The sequence below is a fragment of the Rhagoletis pomonella genome, unplaced genomic scaffold (assembly GCF_013731165.1).
Source record: "Rhagoletis pomonella isolate Grant_MI unplaced genomic scaffold, Rhpom_1.0 Rhpom_scaffold_00009, whole genome shotgun sequence".
Taxonomy (NCBI): Eukaryota; Metazoa; Arthropoda; class Insecta; order Diptera; family Tephritidae; genus Rhagoletis; species Rhagoletis pomonella.
Window position 1 is genome coordinate 31,306,895 of NW_023458563.1, and position 21,070 is coordinate 31,327,964.

The 21,070-nt window shown below is 35.5% G+C and overlaps 1 pseudogene; it reads left to right on the plus strand.

Annotated features, from left to right (window-relative positions):
* Positions 1–16,713: 16,713 nt before the first annotated feature.
* LOC118745724 lies at positions 16,714–19,041 on the plus strand (annotated as a pseudogene).
* The last annotated feature ends 2,029 nt before the right edge of the window (positions 19,042–21,070 follow it).

The window sequence follows — 21,070 nt, forward strand, 5'->3', positions numbered from 1 at the left end:
ATTATTTAAAATTAAAATTAAAAAAATCTCAACCGATCTAGGGTTGTTCGACTTCACTAGAAGTCGACTTTCGACTTTTAGATCGACTCTGTACCACAAAGAAATGTCGACTTTGTTCGACTTTTTTAATAAAAAGAAAATGTATTAACTATACTCTGCATTTAACTCATATATTAGGTATAAATATAAGAGTCAGAATACGCCAAAAATATCATGATTTACTAGTGGTCTTTAGAATAATCTGTAATTTAGTGAAATTAAATGCTAGGTAAAAAAAACAGACACTTAAGGATTTTTAAAAATTTTGAAAATTGTTCCAGCTATACAGCATGAAAATGTTGGTTGTGAGGGTTTTTAAAAATTATATTTTTGAAAACTAATTTAAAAATTTTTAAATTTTCACAAAAAAAATTCTAAAAATTTTTTGAATTGATATTTGGTAATTACGGAAAACTTTTTGAAAATGTGGCCTTCCGATGGAGCAGAATTGGCTGGTATTGGTAGAAATATAGTGCCACTTTATAAGCATGGATAAATATGGGAGTAGCCCAGACAGCTAGTGGATTGGGACTATCCACACGCCTAATGTCGCATATTAACTGGAATCCTACCAGCAACGTTTTTAGCGGTGTTTAAAATGTTGTACCTTACGGATTGGTCAAATTCGAACCAAAGACTGTCTGTAGAAACTTACATAAACTCATGCAGAAAAACTTTCTTGGATGAAATTTTTAAAATAAATACCTATGTTTATCTTAACTCATTATTAACTGAAGATTGTGGAGACAAACGATTAACAAATTTTGAGGAATTTGAAAATTTTGGGAAAACCCTCCGGAAAAGCTGTGAAATCGGAAAAATCGAAAATGGATTTTTTTAATGGAATTTTGTGTGCAATTCCTTCGGATTGGCTTTCGAATGGAAAAATAGAAAATTCTAAGTGGAAAACTCAGAAAAATCTGGAAGAATGCGAAAAATTTGATTTTTTACCAAATTTTGCATTTGATCGCATAATTTGATGATTTTGGACGATGAATAGGAGGAAAACTCGTTGTGAAGCTTGGAAAATATCGGATTATTGTGAAATTCATTGTGAGCATGAAGCAATTGGGAACAATTTTCTCCTATGTTACATAACCGATTCGAATGGTTGCTGCGTTTTTGAAAAGGAGTAGTGCACAAAGTTTTAACTTTTCCGATAGGTAGCGCAGGGGTCGAGGTACGCTAAAAAACTGCATTTAGTACGTGGGTAGTCTTTTGCCTAGATTAGCATATCGATCAATTTTTTCCGTTAAGTGGGTCAGGGACCGATTTATTCGAAGAAATCTTATTTGCGTTGCCACTTGCTTGAAATTTGGCACGTAGGTAGCTTATTGCCTGGATTAACATATGGTATACTTTTTTCTGAAAGGTGGACCAGGTGCCAATCTATTCGCAAAAATCTTAGTTACGGTCCGATTTTCTTGAAATTCGGCACGTAGGTAGCTTATTGCCTGGGTTAACATATAGGATAATTTTTCTGTGCCATGAAAAAGAGCTTCTCATAAATCACACACAATCGCCGTTCGGAGTCGGCGTAAAACTATAGGTCCCTCCGCTTTGTGTGACAACATCAAGGCGCACGCCACAAGTCGGAGGAGAAGCTCGGCCAAACACTAAGATATGTGTAAGCGCCAATCTATTATTATTATTATTAACATATAGGATACTTTCTTCTGATAGGTGGACCAGGGACCGATCTATTTCAAAAATCTTATCTATGGTCCGATTTGCTTGAAATTCGATACTCGCATTATTGATATGCGTAGAGTCGAATTGAGTCATTGGGCCTTATGCATAAAAAGTGAGCTTAAGCTCAGACTCAATTTTTGCACTGAAAGAGTGAGCTCAAGCTCAAGAATTTGTACTGAAAATCGAGTCGGAGCTTAAGCTCACTTTTTATGCATGAGGCCCATTGTTTTACAGTTCGAAAGGTGTTTGAAGGCGCCGCAAACATGCGGGTATTGGCTATTTAACAATACTTACTACACAGGCCAACAAAATTGGAAAAAAATATGATGCAGCAAATGTTAACGCTTGACCGATTTTTGTGTGCTGATTACGAATCCGTAAGTATAGAGTTTCCATCAGCTCCAGATTTTAAGAAAAACGAGGTCAAACTGTAAAAAAAATCGCGTTTATTGCAATATTTGAGAAGCTCTAGCAAAGAAACAAAGGGTGGTAGAACCTTCCATCTAGGCTTAGATTAAAGCTAAAAATCTCGAATACCATCCCTGAAAATTCCTGCACCTTTGCTTAATGGTCACTTATAGCCATTTGATGAACAGAAAAAACTGATTTTGGGAAGTTTGAGTACCTACCGCAATTAAGAAAAAGGTGATAGAACCTACCACTTAGGCTCAAATTAAGGCTTTGACTTCTGACTTCAATCCCTGAAAATACTATTCCTACACCTTGACCCTAAAGTCACCTATAGTCATTTATTGAACAGCTAACACTGATTTTTACACAATATTTTTTTTCAATTGCACAATTTTTCAGTATTTTTTTATTATTGTGACCATCAGGGCAAGGTGCAGGAATAGCATTTTCAGGGATAGTAGTCTGTAGTTCTAGCTAAGTGGAAGGTTCTTGGCTTCACTTGGCATTTCCAATAGGCGTCAGTTGGTACAGAAGAGAAATGACTGGTGTGCTTTGTTGAACTCGGCCAAATCGTTTAGGCGGTTATAGTGCCAATTAAGAAGAAGAAGAATTGTGTCATCACCCATACATATCGAATTTTTCATACCGTATATCTCTGGAAGTATTTCTGGTAGTGTCCTAGAAATCGGTATTTCGGGGTTACTGGAAAAGGGGGCGTGGCGCTTTCAAAACATATTGAAACTTTTACCTATCTGTAAATACATACACCCATAATACAGTGATATCTTTTTCTTTTTCATAATAAATTTTTTTATAAATTTTTTATAGAAATATAGTTCATTTTGCATCAAATGACACTAAATTTTGAGTATGCACTTTTGTAGTTGATTCAATTTCAGTACCATAAATTGCAAGTATTATAACGAATGAGTGATAGTTTTTTTTTGTATGGGAAAAAATGCCGAAGAGTGTCGGTATGTAAAAGACTTATTCTGGTGGGTGAACTCCTCCTAAACGACCGAAACGGGTTTAATGAAATTTTTTTATGTTTAGTTTAAGTTCACAACTTAAAACGCCAGGTGGCGCTGGAGTCGAGTCATTACTCAAAATCGTATTTGTGATCCGAATTGACTCATATTCGAGATATATATGCATTGGTAACGATAGGGGCAATACTATTGCAAAAAAGATGCGCAAGGTGGCGCTGGAGCCGAGTTATTTCTAAAAACCGTCAATTCGGAGGCACCATGGATCAAAGTTAAATTACCCCCGTTGAATCAAGCATCAGAACCATTGCGGTCCTTGCTTTACGGTGACTAAACAGAATGTGGACCAATGATACTCACCAGTATGGAAATTGCCACCAACTATACTATACAGATTCAAGGACGATTCATCATCGAGCCGCAAGGACTTCTTCCCGGTATAACGCTTTCGTCAGGTTATTTAAGACGGCAATGGAGGATATGTCTTGTGTCGACCATAAAACCAAACGTGAACGTGAATTGCTGACGAAAACGTTGGTCCTAATGTTTCAATAAAAAAATTTATTTTGGGCGGGACGAAGTTCGCCGGGTCTGCTGGTTTATTCTATAAAAATATGGTGCATGCTACAACGAAAAACATGTAACTCAACGTTTCAGAGTACAACTCCACAACAAGCTTTTCGGGCGGTCGACGCTTTTCAGGCTATCAGCAATAGCTGAATTGTGTAGCTGAAAGCCTGAAAAGCTTGATCTGGAGTTGTACTCTTAGACTTTGTACCAGATTTATAATAATTCGACGAAGTACAAAAATAGGTCATCGAAATTTCAAACTTTTTTATTGGAATTTCTAGAAAAAATTCGGGTATGCAGTTTTATAGCCTACTTAAATTTAGTAGAACATTGTGCAAGTTTGAAATAGCTAAAAAATATCGTTGATTTTTTAGATTTTTTTCGCTGACGACGCACAGTGTTTGGACTATATGGAGGCAGGTAGAAAAAAGTCATGATGACAGTTGGTAAAAAAAACCGGTTTGACTTAGAGAGGGAATAGTAAAAGTCATAAGTACCAAATTTTACATTATTTACTCACCCCCCTTCTTCACGAACGATACATTTCCAAAAAAATACGGGAATGGGCGCGATACCGACTAATCAGTTTAGTTGCATTTGGCGCTGAACCCATTACAGAAAGTGTTTCTTTTTCAATTTTAATTAATTATCTAAATGTCGTGGAATATTCAGGTGAAGGTATTTATCATTTATTTGGTATTTTCCTATTTTCTTACCAAAAAATTGACTTTGAAATGTAGATGCTAAAGATTATTAGTAAAAAAAAGTTTGAGTAGCGTCGTGAGTCAGGTCTTGAAATTAGACTAATATTTTAGAGAATTTTATGTAGTTTTCGAATATATAATTTGATCTTTGCGCGCGACTTTTCAAATATATGTAATTTTTGATTTTCTTAATTTTTGATTTTCAGCTTCTTTTTGCATAATTTAGCGAAACGAATTTTTCAAACAATGAAAAAATCCCACCAGATATTGGGAAAAAGGGAGTATTGACACCTAAGTCATTTTATTGTATAACCTTTGTTTTCTGAGAGTGGAAAGCAGGAAACAAAAATTACCCAAAATTCCATCACATTTAATGACTGGGCCCACATTTTTTGTGAGTTTTGAACGTTATAGTAATCCAATCTTTCCCATATTTTATATTTAGGCTTTTCTAATAAAATAAAGACTACAAACTAAATTTCGAAATCGGATGAGATTTAATGTTTCCGCTCACAAGAGTAGAGGGTGTGGCAATTATTCCATCTTTACAAAATTTTATAATTCTCTATTTCTAAGTAACACTAGAGCACATGTCAAGTTTCAGTGAAATCGGTGCAGGTGTACTATTATTTCCATCTGCCTCCATATAGTGGAAACACTGTGCGACGTTAAGCATTTTCTTCCATACAAAAAAAAAAATGGAATATACTTTGTATGGAAGAAAACGCTTAAGGCCAGTATGCAGCTCTCAAGAAAAGCAAAAACTCCATATAAAATAACGTACAAGAAATGGCTAAGAAATTTTCTTGTGTAAAATTTCCTTAATGCGCTGTACGCAGCTCAAGAAACCGGTCAAGGAAAAGTTTGCCATTATTTCGTGTGTGTGTCCAAGGAATTTTGACATTTTTAATTACTTCACAGCCTGTTGCCTCACTCTTTCCTCAAGAAATAATGGAACGGGGATATATATCTGTTGCAAACATGGGTTTCCTTGTGCCCTTTTTCACAAAAAAAAAACCTTAGAAAACCGTAGTAGAAAGCGTAGCAAATTCCTTAAGAACTGCATACTGCCTTAAGGAAATTTGACTCAAGAAAATTTCTTAGCCATTTCTTGTACGTAATTTTATATGGATTTTTTGATTTTCTGGAGAGCTGTATTCAGGCCTTAAGGCAGTACGCAGTTCTTAAGAAATTTGCTGAGCTTTCTACAACGGGTTTCTAAAGTTTTTTGTGAAAAAGAGCACAAGGCAACCCATGTTTGCAACAGAAATATATGCCGGTTCCATTATTTCTTGATGAAATAGTAAGACAACAGGCTTTCAAGTATCAGATGTCAAAATTCCCAGGACACATACATGAAATAATGGCAATTTTTTTTCTTCACCGTTTTCTTGAGAGTTGCACATTGGCCTTTAACATTGTCAGTGAAAAGAATTCTCAAAAATCAAGGAGATTTTTGAGCTATTTCAAATTTGCACAAAGTCATACTAAATTTGAATAGGCTATAAAACTGCACACCCGATTTTTTCAGAAAATTCCAATTAAAAAGTTTAAAATTTGGATGACTTATTTTGAACTTCGTGGAATTATTAAAAATCTTTTACGAAGTCTAAAACTTTGAGTCACATGCTTTTCGTTGTAGCATGTCCTATATTGTTCTAAAGAAATAATTTAAAACTAATAAATAAAAACAAAAGTCTAAACTTGTAAAAGAAAATCTTTTCTAATTATAGGGCCACCAGTGCATAGTCCAGGATATGTACACAAGTTTCTGGTGTTCTCACCACTCAAAAGCAAAAGTGCGTGTAATGTTTCAGAGAATTAAGGCGAATTGTGTGTGTCTCATGTGTTTCTTGGTGCTAATAGCGCTAGCGCTTTTCATATATTGGTTAGCACAATTGCGACGCGCAGCGCAGTGTTGCCTAGTTTTGTGTTTCAATAGAATTTTGACAGGCCCAAAACTGTATTTAGGATATTTAGAATAACCTTTCAAAGTTTATGAAAAATTCATAGTCAGCCTTATCATGAGTTTCATTTTCCCCGAACAGGTTCACTTTTCCCTTTTGGTTTCCATGGTTTTACTATGGGCGGTTGACATATTATCGGGTGAATTTTTTTTTCAGGCGAAACTCAGGATAAGTCATATTGATACAGAATGAAATTGAGTTTTGTATGGAATTTTGAAAGCGTTAAATCAGACTGCAAAAATGTTGATCAAAACCTGAAGATTATGAAAAGGTAAATTTTTACCAAAACTTTGAGCTACCGTCATTCCTTGAGCGCAATTTCGCAGAATATTTCTGGCCAGATCCGGTTGATCTGCATATTTTCCGCAACATCTTTATTTTTGTTGGTTTCATTAATGTTTGTTTTTAAATAAAAAAAAATTATTAAAGTGTATAAGAGTTTTCACTAGAAATATTCTAAAATTTTGTCGTTTTATAATAATTTTGAACTTATCGATACAAAATTTACTGTCGAATGGTGTTTCGAAAGATTTTACTCGAACGTCTGTTCGATATCGAATGTGGTGATGCAAAATTTCGATAACTTTTACTCGATCACGAATGCGGTGATGCCAAAACAGAAAATTTCTAAAGATATTGCATTCCCAGAGATATGGAGTTTAAAAAATTCGGTTTGTTTTGGGGGCTCCACGCCCCTTTTATATATCGGGATTTTCGTTACCTGATAACCATCCTATACGTCTGCAGCAGGTGTCCGAAATTTCAAAAAAGTCGGTTCAGCCGTTCTCGAGCTTTGCGATATACATAGATGGATAAAGGCCGGTCCACATAGAACTTTCGCGTTGGCTTTAGCGTTGGCGTTGGTTTGACAGAACGCACGTTAAAAGTATGCTTGCTACAATGAACGCTTGGCAGCGAATGCTTGGGTCTCTAAATTAACATACTAACGACAGATAAATTAATATTTCATATCAATAATTGCATTAAAAACTATATTTCTTGCCCGCACTTGATTTAAAAGGAATAATATTTCACATAATTTTATTTATTTGCAACAGCTGACGAGCGACGCACGCGAAAAGTTGAGAGTTGGTCATCTTTTTGATTTGTGTTGGCGTGAGCGTTGCCGAATTTTGGCTATGTGGACGGCTGCATTTGAATTCATGTATTCATAGTAGCTGTTGAAGCCACGCCAACGCCAACGCAACGACAAAGTTCTATGTGGACGGGTCACAGATCACAGGGTTTCTTTTAGCATTTAGTTTCTTAAGGCAGAAATGGAGTTGCATTTAGTTGCATTTAGGTGACGAATTGTGTATGGATAAATGTGCATTTAGAGCTAAATCCGCTAAATGTGTTCTTACGCGTAAGCAAAAACAGCCCGTAACTCAAAATTCAGAAAGGGAAATATAACTGCTTGTGGATCGTACAGATTCAACACAATTAATACAAAAACAGGTATAACAGTAGTTTTTTAGCTAATGTATATAATCATGAAGAAAAAATTATTCGCATTTATTGGATGTAGGTCCTATGGATTGATTTATGCAAAAACATCGCCATAGACCTAGGCGTGCGATATGTATAACACGTAGCATAGTGATTACATGTGCATACTTCCACTCCATAGGACCATGGTTAGATCCCTGTAGCTCGTTTCTGTAACAATTATCTACCAATTCGAATTCATATATGAATTCGCCGCCTTGTTCTTTGCTGCTAATGAGTAATGACGTATATTCTCTAGCAGTAGAGAAATAATCGGTCGAGAAGAGTTACAGAAACGAGCTACTGGTCAGATAATAACCCAAAATAGCAGTCGTCCTTCGGCACGCAATGGCAAACCTTCGAGTATATTTCTGCCTTGAAAACCCTTCTTATAAAATTGTTTGCCTTTCGGAGTCAGCTTTAAAAATGTATGTAGGTGTGTCCATTTGTGTCGCAACAACAGAACTCAAAACAATATTTTAGCACCAAATATTTACTTTAAGGGAGATGGCAATCTTGTGGTTTAACATTTTGTGTACAAAAATCTCAACCCTGTTACAGCAAATAGTATTGGTACTGAACGATAATGACAGATTGCACTCACATAAACGTACAATCATACATGACCCTGCCAGCCAAAAGTAGTGAAAAATCTGGTGAAACCGCTGGTTTCGGTCACTTCAAAACTGGTGACTTTTGTATGGGCGGTGTGCAGATTGTCACCACTTTCACCGTGTACATGTGCTGCACTCCTCTAAAATTTCCCCACGTCAGCCGACGCAGGGTTGCACGGCGAATTCAAAATAACCTTAGAAACTTTAAATAAAAATTCTTAAAATTTTTTTCATTTTTATTTTGCAAAATTTATTTTCAAAATGCTTTGTTAATCTAATGTACATAGTTAATAGTCAATATTATGAATAAAAATTATAGTTAACATTATTAATAAATATATTTTTACATACATATGTGGTTGCTTAATTTCTTATCATTAGTATTGCATATAGATGTTTTCAAAAGTTGGAAATTTTCTATAAAAAAGTTGAGCGATTTTAACAATATTATAATCAAAAGAAAGGTTATAGATTTACCTTTCTTTTGATATACATATATTAACAGTTGCAAAATCATTTATAGTGCTTCACAAAAGTTCAGTTTTATTACAACTTTGCAAAATTTTACACCTTTTCACTGCTTACAATAGATGTTTTCAAAAGTTGCAAAATTTCCATACAAAAAGGTAAGCGACTTTAATAATATTATAATCAAAAGAAAGGTAATCGATTTACCTTTCTTTTAGTATATATTAATTTATTTTTTTATTATTAGTTTTGTTACGACTTTGCAAAATTTGACTTTTTCACAGCTAACATATAGATGTTTGCAAAAGGTGCAAATTTTTTATAAAAACGTAAAGCGATTTCAGCGATATTATTTATAATCAAAAGAAAGGTAATCAATTAATCCTTTTTTTGATGTATATTAACAGTTTTAAATTATTTATAAACTCCGTTTTCTGATGGTGCTCCTGGCGATGAAGATGCTGGCGGTGAAGGTGCTGATGGTGAATGCCAAATCTGTAAACAAACAAAAATATCAATTAAAATTTTCAAACATATATAAAATCTCAATATACACCTTTAGAATGTAGCTAAGTCGCTGATGTTTTGCAATCTAAAAGAAAAATTACATTATAATCAAATAAAATTGTTAAATATGTACCTTCAAAATTTTCGCAAACTGACATTTCTTGACAGTACGTATACTGTCATCAAAACTTCGATGTCCCTAGCTTCCTCGCTCTAGCGCATAGAATTCATATTAGAGCACGAATTCTTATCGGGTACGCAGCTCTAACAAAGGAAAATTGTTTGACAGTTCCAACAAAAAATTTGTAAGTGTGTGGGTGAGATGACTAAAAAGTTGTGAATGTGTTTGTAAATCGTTTGAATTTCAGGGGAAAGTGGTGAGCCGTGGCTGGCAGGGGATTGAGTTTTTTTTTGCATTCCATTCTCTTGTCAATGCTGGGCACACCAACACAGTCTCATTTTGTCGTGAAATTAGTGCGTTGCGCTCAGTTATGATTGCCACGTTTTTTTATAAGTGTACTAAAAGTGGGGCTTTTGGTCTATTTTGCTTATACGTAAAGTGGAATAATGAATCTTGGAAGTTTTAGTAACTAATATTATTAGTTTATAGAAACTTTTACAAACGAAAAATTTTGCTCACCGGCCAGATGGTTACGGTGTTTAGATTTTATTATTTTCATATAAATAGGTATTTAGTCCTAAAAATAGAGTATAACTTATAAATATTATTCATTAAGTATTTTTGGACATAAACCAGCATTTACATTTCTCTATCGATTTCTTTAGATAGAAAAAAATATATAAAATAAAGTATGAAATTTGTGCTCTTTTTTTATAAAAATCATGGAACTTTTTATAAAATCAGTGAACGGTGGTCAGCAAGCAGCCCATTTTATATTTTTTTTAAATTCACACGGCATGAAAAATACAGTTTGGTTATATTAAAATACGTAGGAATAACAGCATAATGGACATTGTCGGCTGTTGAAAGTTCTTTGAACAATAAACTGTAGAGCTTATATAGAGTTGCACTATTTTGTGTTTGAATCGTAGCAAACGCACACAAACACCAATTTAAGAATAACCCACCACTTCCTGCTTCGGGCATTTTTTGTAAATTTCCTACACAAAATGTGGCAAGCGTGTGCTAAAATTCGCTGCTTTGCTTCTGTATACGTATACGAACTGCGGCACTGGCGTTTCTCGCGAGCAAAAATTGCCCACCTATGCTCTATGTGACGTGGTCTCGACCATTCCATAACACACTACATATTTTGTGTTTACAATTTGTAACCAATCTCAAGAGTGGTTGTTAAATTTTGAAAATCAAATAATCACATTTTTGAAACGAATTCTGGATTGGATTCTGCTGTATTTTACAATTTAGCACAATTAAAACACGTTTCCTATCGAAAAGGTGAAAATTAAGAAAATTGCTCTTCTGAAATTTTTTTGACATCCAATACGGCTTTGTTTACTTTTTGAACAGAAATTTCATCGCAGCCAGGACGGCGCAATCGTGTATTCTATCATTCTTGTGAAATAACGACATAAAATCACGCAAGACCAATACAGAAAAAAAATCCGATCTTTTGAGCGGTTCTGCGCCATCTTGTTTCGCTGGAAAAGGAACGACGAAAACCAAAACTATTGTCAGCCACTTTGTAACGAAGCATGTTACGCACAGAAACTAACAACCGTGTATCGCTTAAGTGCACTGAGAGCTGTTTGCGAATTCCGCACAATTTCTGACGAAGCATCCTTGTTATCGCTGGACTGGTCCCAGTAGACATTCTCGCACAAGAGATGAAAATAATATATAATCGCCTGTCTGAGAACAGCGATGGTCTAACGCGAAAGACAATAGCTAGAGAGGAAAGGTGTCGCTCTATGGTAATCTGGCAGAAACGATAGAACGATTCAGAAAAAGGGAGGTGGACCCACAAGCTCATTCCTAACGTTGAAAAATGGCTGAACAGGTCTCACGGATAATGTATTTTTCATCTAACCCAGTTCCTCTCGGGCCACGGTCCTTATCGTGAGTATCTGAATAGATTTGGGAATAACTACTCCCCGTACTGTTCGAGGTGAATAGGAATAAGAGAAAATGTTCTCGTTCCCCCACTACGCCCCTGAGACACGATCCATGCCGGCATACTAGACTATAGTATGTTAGCATCAAGCGAGAACTGGCAGAAGATATGCGATCATGTCACACGAATCCATGTACACCAGCGTTGCCGTTTTGGTCCAATTGGACCAAAATTGGTAGCTTCATTCTCTGTTGGCAGCTTGGTTGGTTTGATGAAGCCTTTGGTAGGCAAAAATATTTTGAAAATAGAACCAAATTGAACATTAAAATTTGTTCGCTTAATTTGCGTTTACGCGTTCAAAGCACTGCTTTCACTTTGCTTACACGTATAAGATTTCTTCTATTTTTTCTATATTCTATTAAGCAGACAATTTTCTGCTAACGAAAACTCACTTCCCAAAGCTATGACCTATTAGCTGTTGAAATTAACGAGAAATTATCTATTGTCTTGAAAGAAAAATTGGTGATAGACAATTTGCAAAGTGTGAGTGTACTGGTAAAAAAGGGTGAGTGTATGCAAATTGAATCAAATTTAAAATTTTTTTTATCGTAATGCATAAAATGTCTGCTTTTGCTTTTTCACACGCAAAAAAAAATTTTTGATATGAGCTGAGTCAATCCCAAAGATATTTACATATTTTACAAAAGTTGTTTATACACTACGTTAATTCCTTTATTTAATTTCTTTTGTTTAATCTTAAAGATTGGTGTGAATGGTTAACCAATACTGTAAACAATATTATGTGTAGTTTTAATTTTTACTGCTAATTTGTGTAGCTAAAAACCCCGAAAACTGGGGAAAACTCGTTTTAATGATGAACAAATTTTGATAGTTTGGAAACTGATTTGGTAGGCGTTTTGGTACGCGCTTAGCGCATATGTAAAGGCGAAGCGCAACCGCAAATCAACAGATGACCTACTGAGAGACCTAGAAGAGGAGATTAAAGCGGAAGATTAGAGGCCCGTGAAGCTGCCACTCAGCACCATTCCCACCGTCCAGATCGACAACACAAGCCCACAACCAGAAGAGACTGGGCATGTAACGCCAAGACGCAACGAGACGAGCGACGCCGAACTAATGAACACCGTTCGTCGCTGGGATGTGCACTATTCGGGAGGCAACGCGCTGTACGATTTCCTCGAGAGAATCGAAGAACTAGCCGAGTGCTACCGCATCCCACTGGATAACGTCCTCCCACCCTATCTGAAGTGTCCGCCGTCCTCCACCGAGAGATCGTTGCTTTTCCAACACCTGTTTAAGTCTTTACATATTTAATTTCGTTTATATAAAAAAGACAAAAATAATAATTATTATCTATACTACTATGCAAAGAATTTGTAATAACCCAACGGGGCCAGAAGCGCTCCATTAGTTTTATTGGAGCGCTCCATATTCAGCAGTAAGCGCTCCCTTCCTAATTTCACACTTCATTGTATTTTAACATTGTGTGTCATTAGAAAGAAGCGCTCCCTTGCTGCTCCCAAAAAAGCTCTTGGTGAGCGTTTCAACTAAAGCATTTAAAAAGCGATGCATGCATATTTTAATTTTTATATTATTTTTTGTTTTAATAAAAGAATGGCGGTTTTGTAAACATTTGATGGTTTTATTAAGTGTACTTCAAATAAACATGGTTTTTATTCTTTTCTATGTGGTATACAAACGAAAATACATACATATATACATACACACATGTTTGTACATAAACTCATTTTTTTTTTTAAGAAAATATTTTATGTTACTACTCAAAATTATATTTATTTCTGAGCATTGTTAGAAATTTGAAAATTTATTTTATACTTTGCTTTTGTACTGCTCCGTACTTGGTCCTTTGGGGAGCAGCTAACTTTCAGTCCCGTTGGGAATAAATGGTTATCACACATAAATGGCCGAGCCACCGTACTCCGTGTCGTGGACACCGCCTTCCAGTCCCTACTCATGTAGCGTGCGATTATGGAAACGGCGGTGCCTTAGAGTCTTGCTAGGTCGCTCAACTGTCGCCGGGAATCGCTTGCCGAGGTTTTCAGGACTACTGGGAGCAATCCGTCACCGTTGAAAGCATCCGAAGCTGTTGAGAGCGTTCACCACGTTACAGAGAATCACCCGCCGCGCTGCGAGTGCCCCTCGCTGTTGCCCGCTAATCACCCGCTGCTACGGAGAATCATCACCTGTCGCTCACCAGTCGCTTCTCCATTGCCGAGAGTCAATGTCTTTGGACATAAGGTTGCCGGCACTCTAGTCATAGCGCAGTGTGTGTGTGTGTGTGCTCGAATTAAATACACGAGAAAATTGTGTTTTGTTTGATGGGGGTAGTGGGACCTCCGCCGCACTCTAGTTCGGCTGAGCTCACCTCAGCCTTCGACATAACCGACATCATAACTTAAAATCCAAAATTGATTATTGATTAAAGCGCCTTCAAACGAGTTGTCGTGTTAAGCTGGAACTCCATAGGCAGGCGTATGCGAGATCCGTTTTCACGCGCTTACGTGCGTTAAAACCATGACTCAATAATACAAGGTTAGATAACCTGGCAGTTGTCTCGCTCCCGCATTCTGCCTTAGCCTGTGTTGCCTTCTTTTTTGATTTATAGAAACTACTACTAAAATACAAGGAGAAATATTGTCTTCGTATAAAAAGTTCAACAGGCAACACTGCCGATATTTTCATCGATTGTTTCGTGGAAATTCATTTTCTTATTGGGCAAATTCAAGTAAGTATGGCAAAAGATCAAAAATAATGGAAATATTTTGAATTACAACAGTAATTTTCATATTTATTTGCAGGGTATCGGAGTTATTCACTAAGTAAGTAAGTTTTGCATGCTAGGATCCCTGTGTGTCCGTCCATGTATGGCTGGTGCAGAAAGTACAAATATTAATAAATATATGATCTTGTGAAGGTCAGGATCATTTGGGTGTCCGTCCACGTTTGCTGGTGCATGTATTTTTACCACTGCAGCTTTTGGGTTGGTCAAGTGCAGCCTTTGCATATTTACAAGTATACCACTCCATAAAAGCGAAAGTGGAAATATTAATAAAGTTATTTTCTTGTGCTGATTTTGACTGATTGCAGAATAAAGTACACAGCATTACAAAAAATTAACATTAAAAAAAAACGAAATGTAATTAAATTGCGATATTGAAGACAAATTTTTAAAGTTTAACCGATATAATGACTAGCAAGACCGATTGGAGAAAAAAGTAAAAAACATTCCATCAAACTTAGATTTTTAAATAACCAAATGTAATTAAATTGCGATATTGAAGATATAACTTTTAAATGTAACCAATATAATGATTAGTAAGACTGATTGGAGAAAAAAGTAGAAAACATTACTAAAAAATTCAAATTAAAAAAAACCAAATGTAATTCAATTTAAGATATTCAATGAAACCATGGCTTATTTTGAATATTTGGGAATACTTCTTCAAAGATTTTAAAGATTTTTCTTTGGCAAGAATTTTATGTGAATATCCATTTATTTAATTTTAATATTTATGTGGCCATAAAAAGTTAATTCATTGTCTATTGTTTAGATTAGTGGAATCTTCTTTATATATTTAATTCAATTTGTATACAACAACGCATTTCAGCACTACCAGACTACTTACTTTTCCTACTACCTTTTCACAAAAGGAGATAAAATTGTTACCCGCTTCTCTTTCCTTCTCAAATGCAACCTTACAAGGCAGTCGATTGACACAAATGTCAATATTTATCCAACCATGTATTATTGAATCATGCGTTAAAACTGAGCAACTCCATAGTGTGCGCTTACAAGCGTTTGAGAGTTTTAATTTCGACAAGTTGATGCAGCATACGTCCACATTTGTATACATATTTATAAATAAAATAGTTACCAAGCCGCAAAAGTTCTCTACCAAATATGTATACGTAATTATATATACCCAAAAATACCGCTTTCACAAACCTTTTTCTCAAAAACAATTACAAATACAACGTCGCGTTTCTGCGTGATCTTGTATTTGTGGTTCATGATCAGTGTTGCCGCGACGGCATGAAAAAATGTAGCGTAAAAGACACAAAAAATGGATCAAATATATCACAAATTTTTTATTTCAGTATCAAGTATCAAGTTAGAAAAAACTTAAAAAAAATGCTATTTGGTTTTATACCATTGCTTTTTATTATTGTCAATAGCCGAAAAATCGTGTAATTCGCATTCATACATATACATACATATGTATGACATGAAGAAAAATATTTTACACAATGTGACAATCTAACAAAAAATAGATTATTGGTTTTAATCTTGTATAGAGACGAACAAATATATTTTGTATTGATTTTAAAAAGCTTGAATTCAAACATATGTACATACATACATATTTAAAACTATTAGCTGTCGATCATTTACGTTAATTATCAAATTATGTGATACATTCCACGTTAAACTCGTTGGAAATTATGTCAAAAAGCTGAGACTGCCTTCAGTGTCGACTTTTACTTTTATTATGAATACGCCCATCATATTCTCAACAGTTTGTAAAAAAGTTCTATTTCTCTTTTCATATTGGATTTAAATCTGAAAATATACGCTCTGCACCTGCAGAGCTGTTTATGAGGCAAGTAAAATAAATTAAAAATGAATGAGTCAGCTCTTTATACATTGTTCATTTTAATAATTTTTCTGTAAGCTTATTTGACCCCAAAACGTTTCAATATTTTCGATCACAATTTAAAAGCTGCCACCGCATACATACGTACATAAATATTTAATCTTTAACATGTAACAAAATTTGTACTACGCGAAAAATTTAAGTATCTCGCGAAATGAGCGAAAAAATAAAGTATCTTCCGAAAACTTGCACAAACACGTTTTACTTTTGAAGTATTTGGAACTCTACGGCAACACTGTTCATGATAGGAAAATGTTCCATGCTTTAGGCGCCTGTCACACGTTCTGTTTTTGCTGATAGTGTTGGGTCACCCAACGACCCAACGACGGCAAGTTGCCGTTGGTCAAAAACATCTATACACTTATTTAGGGCCGTTTGCACCATGTCTAGTTAATTCTAACTCCCAGTTAAACATCTTTATCGGCGTTATCGACACCCATCATATAACATGTGATCGATAAAGCAGTTAACGTGCTTAACTGAAGGATGTACCTCCAGTTAGCGTTAACTAGACATGGTGCAAACGGCCCTTAGAGGTTTCCCTTAAACTCGTAAAGTCTTAAACCGTGTAAAACTCGTAAATTTACGAGTCTTTTATGGGAACGCCCCCCTTGGGAAAGCTTAGTATCCAGCTCTTAAGAAAATGCACAAGAAAATGTTCGTGTTCTTTCTTCTGCTTGAAATAGTAGTAGGCCAGTAATTTTGACGTTTGATAATGCACCGTGAATAGTAAACAATGGCAGAAGAAGAGCGGTAAAAAGTTAACAAAAGAAACAATCTTTTGCCTATGACCAATTTGTAAGTTTATAACAATATTTTTCCTTAAATTTATTAAAGTACATTTTAATTTATTTTGACTCAATTTCAGGAGATAGTTTTCAGTATCCGAAATGGAAGATGACGAGTAAGTTTTACAGGGAAATGTTCCGAATACATAGTATCGGTAATTTTGATGCTAGTACAAAAAAAAAAAAAAAAAAACGGGCGTGTCACCTCCCAATTTTCCAACTTGAAAGAACAAAGACAAAAGAATTCAATGACTTTCCCCTCTTTCTCTTCCGACTACAGGGCTCCACAGGCAAGCCTCCTGAAGTTAGGGGAAAAACCCTTGCCTTCGGTCGACGAACACGCTCAGGGTCAAAACCCTTGCGTTCGGCCCTTGAACATGTTCAGGATCAAAATCCTATAGAAAGAATTCTCCTTTCTCTTGCCGCAGTATTATGTACTGATTTTTTCCCTGTTTTTATGAAAGTTCCTTGATTGAGACTTGTACGAGTCGAGAAAAAAAACAATGGGTCAGTTAATTATTTACTCTTTGTCCTTTCAAGACGGAAAGGTAGGAGGTGCCATGCCCACATCATTTTTTGTACCATCCTCACTATCCGATACATTCCGGAACACAATCCGTTTTACACAATATTTTAACAAATTAAAATTTTTAAATAAAATATTTTATTATATATTCTAGGTTAAACTTAATGATGTTGCTGAACTGTGGAGCCATGATGGCCGGAATTGAAGTAGAAGCTGAAATGAAGAGAAGAACGCGTAAGAAGGCGAGGTATTGGGTGAGACCATACCTCAAGGAAAGGAATGATAAGGGAAGATTCATCACCGATTTCGAAAACTTGCGAAATTCACCGAGGCTCTTCTTTGAAAATTTCCGTATGCCACCAGAAATTTTTGACGAAATTTTTGAGATGGTGGAGCCGCATCTGCTTCCGAAACGCCACTGCAGACCAAAAGATTTTATCTCCAGCAAAGCCAAACTGGCAATAGTACTAGAGTATACTTACATACATTTTGCGCAAAGTCCATTTCTAACTGGTTTTGTTTTTTGATACGCTTTTTTTTCAGATACTTAGCTTCGGGGGATTTGCAGCGTCATCTTCCATCCTGCTATCGTATCAGCAAACAGCATTTTAGCAGGATCGTCACGTGCGTTTGTGAAGCAATATGCACTGTATTAAAAAAGGAGGTGCCAGAGTGGACGGAACAAAGTCTGGTGGATATAGCTGATGGCTTTAGAAAGCAGTGGAATTTTCCGAATTGCGTTGGTGCTATAGACGGCAAACACGTCAGTATGAAAGCACCTCCAAAAAGTGGAAGTATATTTTATAACTACAAAGTAAGATTACATTATGTGCATCGGTTATATTAAAAAGTAATACGAACTTTGATTTTTGTTGTTGTAGGGATTTCATTCCATTGTCTTGATGGCTACCTGCGATGCTGATTACATTTTATGTATTTGGATGTAGGCGCTTATGGAAGTGAAGGCGACTCTAATATTATTAGAAATTCTAAATTTGGTGCGAGTATTCTTAATGACACCTGCCCATTCCCTCCCGATGCATTTATCGATGGCAAAAAAATACCGTACTTTATCGTAGGAGATGACGCCTTTCCATTGTGCAAGCGCATAATAAAGCCTTATAGTACGACGCATCTTTCGACAGAGCAAACAATTTTTAATTACAGGCTGAGTAGCGCAAGGCGGTGCATTGAAAACGCGTTTGGCATCTTAAGTGCGAGATGGCTTTGCCTTCGAAAAGTGTTACTTTGCAGACCTGATCGCGTGCAAGTGATTGTTTCGGCATGTTGCCTGCTGCATAATTTTCTTATAAATAACATATAATCCTAATGTGTTCTCTGGGTTTGAAGACAGTACCGGAAATTGGGTGCCGGGAGAATGGGAAGCAATACAGCAACAAGAATACACTTTCAATCAAGATGGACTAAACACCTACCGCGGAAGAGTTTCAGATTATGGAAAATATGTACGGAAAATATTGACAGACCATGTTAATTCAGCTAGTCGATCGGTTCCCCGGCAAAACAATGCTACATTTCTTTGAAATTGTAAGACTCTCATTTAGTTTAATTCATTTATTTGAATAAAGTTTTTTTATAATACATATATAAATTTAATACGAAGATTTTTTCTTTAAACCTAGTCAGTACTTTTCTTACTGTTGTTAAACTTTCTTTACAAAAATATAGGTGTGCGAGATTTTTACCAGTTTCGGCTTAATTCTTTTGTTAATTTAATATTTATTAATTTTTTATAAATCATAAAAGTCTAGCTCATTATATGTATAACCAAGGCGCATCTATGCAAAGTGGTGTTATTTGAACAGCTGATTGGATATTTTTGTCTCTACACTAGTACAGGAGAATGTCATCCAAGACGAAATGGTGCAACCTCAGGATGTCAACAAAACGAAATGGTGTAACTTCAGGATGTCAACAAAACGAAAGGGCGAAAATTATCTCCTATTTTCTTTCGTTTTGACATCCTGATGTACCAAAAAGCAATAACAAAATACACGGGACTTTTACTTATATGCAATTGACACCACCTTGTATGGATGCGCCTTGATGTATAACATCATAGAAAATCAACATTTAAAATTTTGTACAAAAATTATTAAGATTGAAATTCTGATGAAAATTTGGTGAATTTTCCTCATTTTTGTACAAAGCTTGAAATGTGGATGTATGTATATGATGTTATACAAATAATGAACTAGACTATTGTAAAAATTAATAAATATTAAATAAACAAAAGAATAAAACCCAAAACTAATAAAAATATATATCCGTACATGATGTATGCTACTAATTGTTGCTTGAAATTATTCCACTTTCTGTAAAAGTATGCTATTCATTCTTAATTAATTGTTGCGTTGTGTTCTTCCACTTTCTGTAAAAGAATGCTATTAATTGTTAAGCAAATGTCATCGCCAATAGACCGTGGAAGCTGATTTAACAACCAGTCAAAAGTGGATAGTGCTTGTGTGTAAGGTGAGCTGTTGGTTGTGCGCCTGCGGTTTTCCAGCAAGTCTTCTTGTTTTTTTAAAATAGTACTGAAACGGTTCCATACCTCAGGATTCTGGCTTGTGCTAGATGACCTACAACGTTTTGGAGGTGCTGGATCCTGAAAGTGTGTATATAATAGTATAATTACACCGGCACAAAAAAAGTGGTGTGTGCTTTTAACCAGACCCACCAACCGATATGTATTTCGGCCCACTGAATCCGAGTCTGAAGTCCGTTTGACTCGTTCACTCCAAATTTCAAGTAAACTGCGATTTTTTTTGTATTTTCGTAATTTACTCGAAATTTAGGAGGTTCGGATTCAGTATGTTGAAATACATGTCGGTAGGTAGGTCTGCTTAAAAGCACACACCCCGTTTTTTTGTGTGCCGGTGTTATAAACCGCACACCACATTTGTACATCGCACACCGTCTTCAAAAGAGACACAACTCAAAGTTACACGTTCGTCAGAAAATGCGAAAAACTATATCTTAGCACATGCTAATTATATGGGCAAGGAAGACTTTACCTTGTTTTTGCAACAAATTATAACAAAAATTTACCCCAGCTTTTGCTGAAAGGTAAATAAAAGCTCTGCGTACATTTTTAGTGCATAATTTCCAAAATGAAAAATTTTGAGTTGTCACTTTTGAAGAACGTGTGCGACATACATAATATTTGTTAATGATATTTATAATTGGGGTGTATTTATAGTCCAAATAAAGTCGACACTAAAGTGTGTAGCAGCACAATTTTCAATGGAATATTTGCCAAAAAAGCTACAACTTACTTTAGAACCGACTTTATTATGACTATAAATATGTCCCAGTGATACTTAATTTAACATCCACGTAAATTTATATATGAATAACTATATATGCAGTCTGGTTAAACACATTTAAGTATACACGAAAATATATAATGGCCGATTATTCTGAAACACAAACATATGTACTTACACATGTACTCACGTAATCGTACTCTGTACAACTTTCATTAGATTGTGAAACATTTGATTCCTCTGCTGTACATAATGGAGAGGTGTTTGACTCTTCTCCGAAAAGTGCTGGGGAT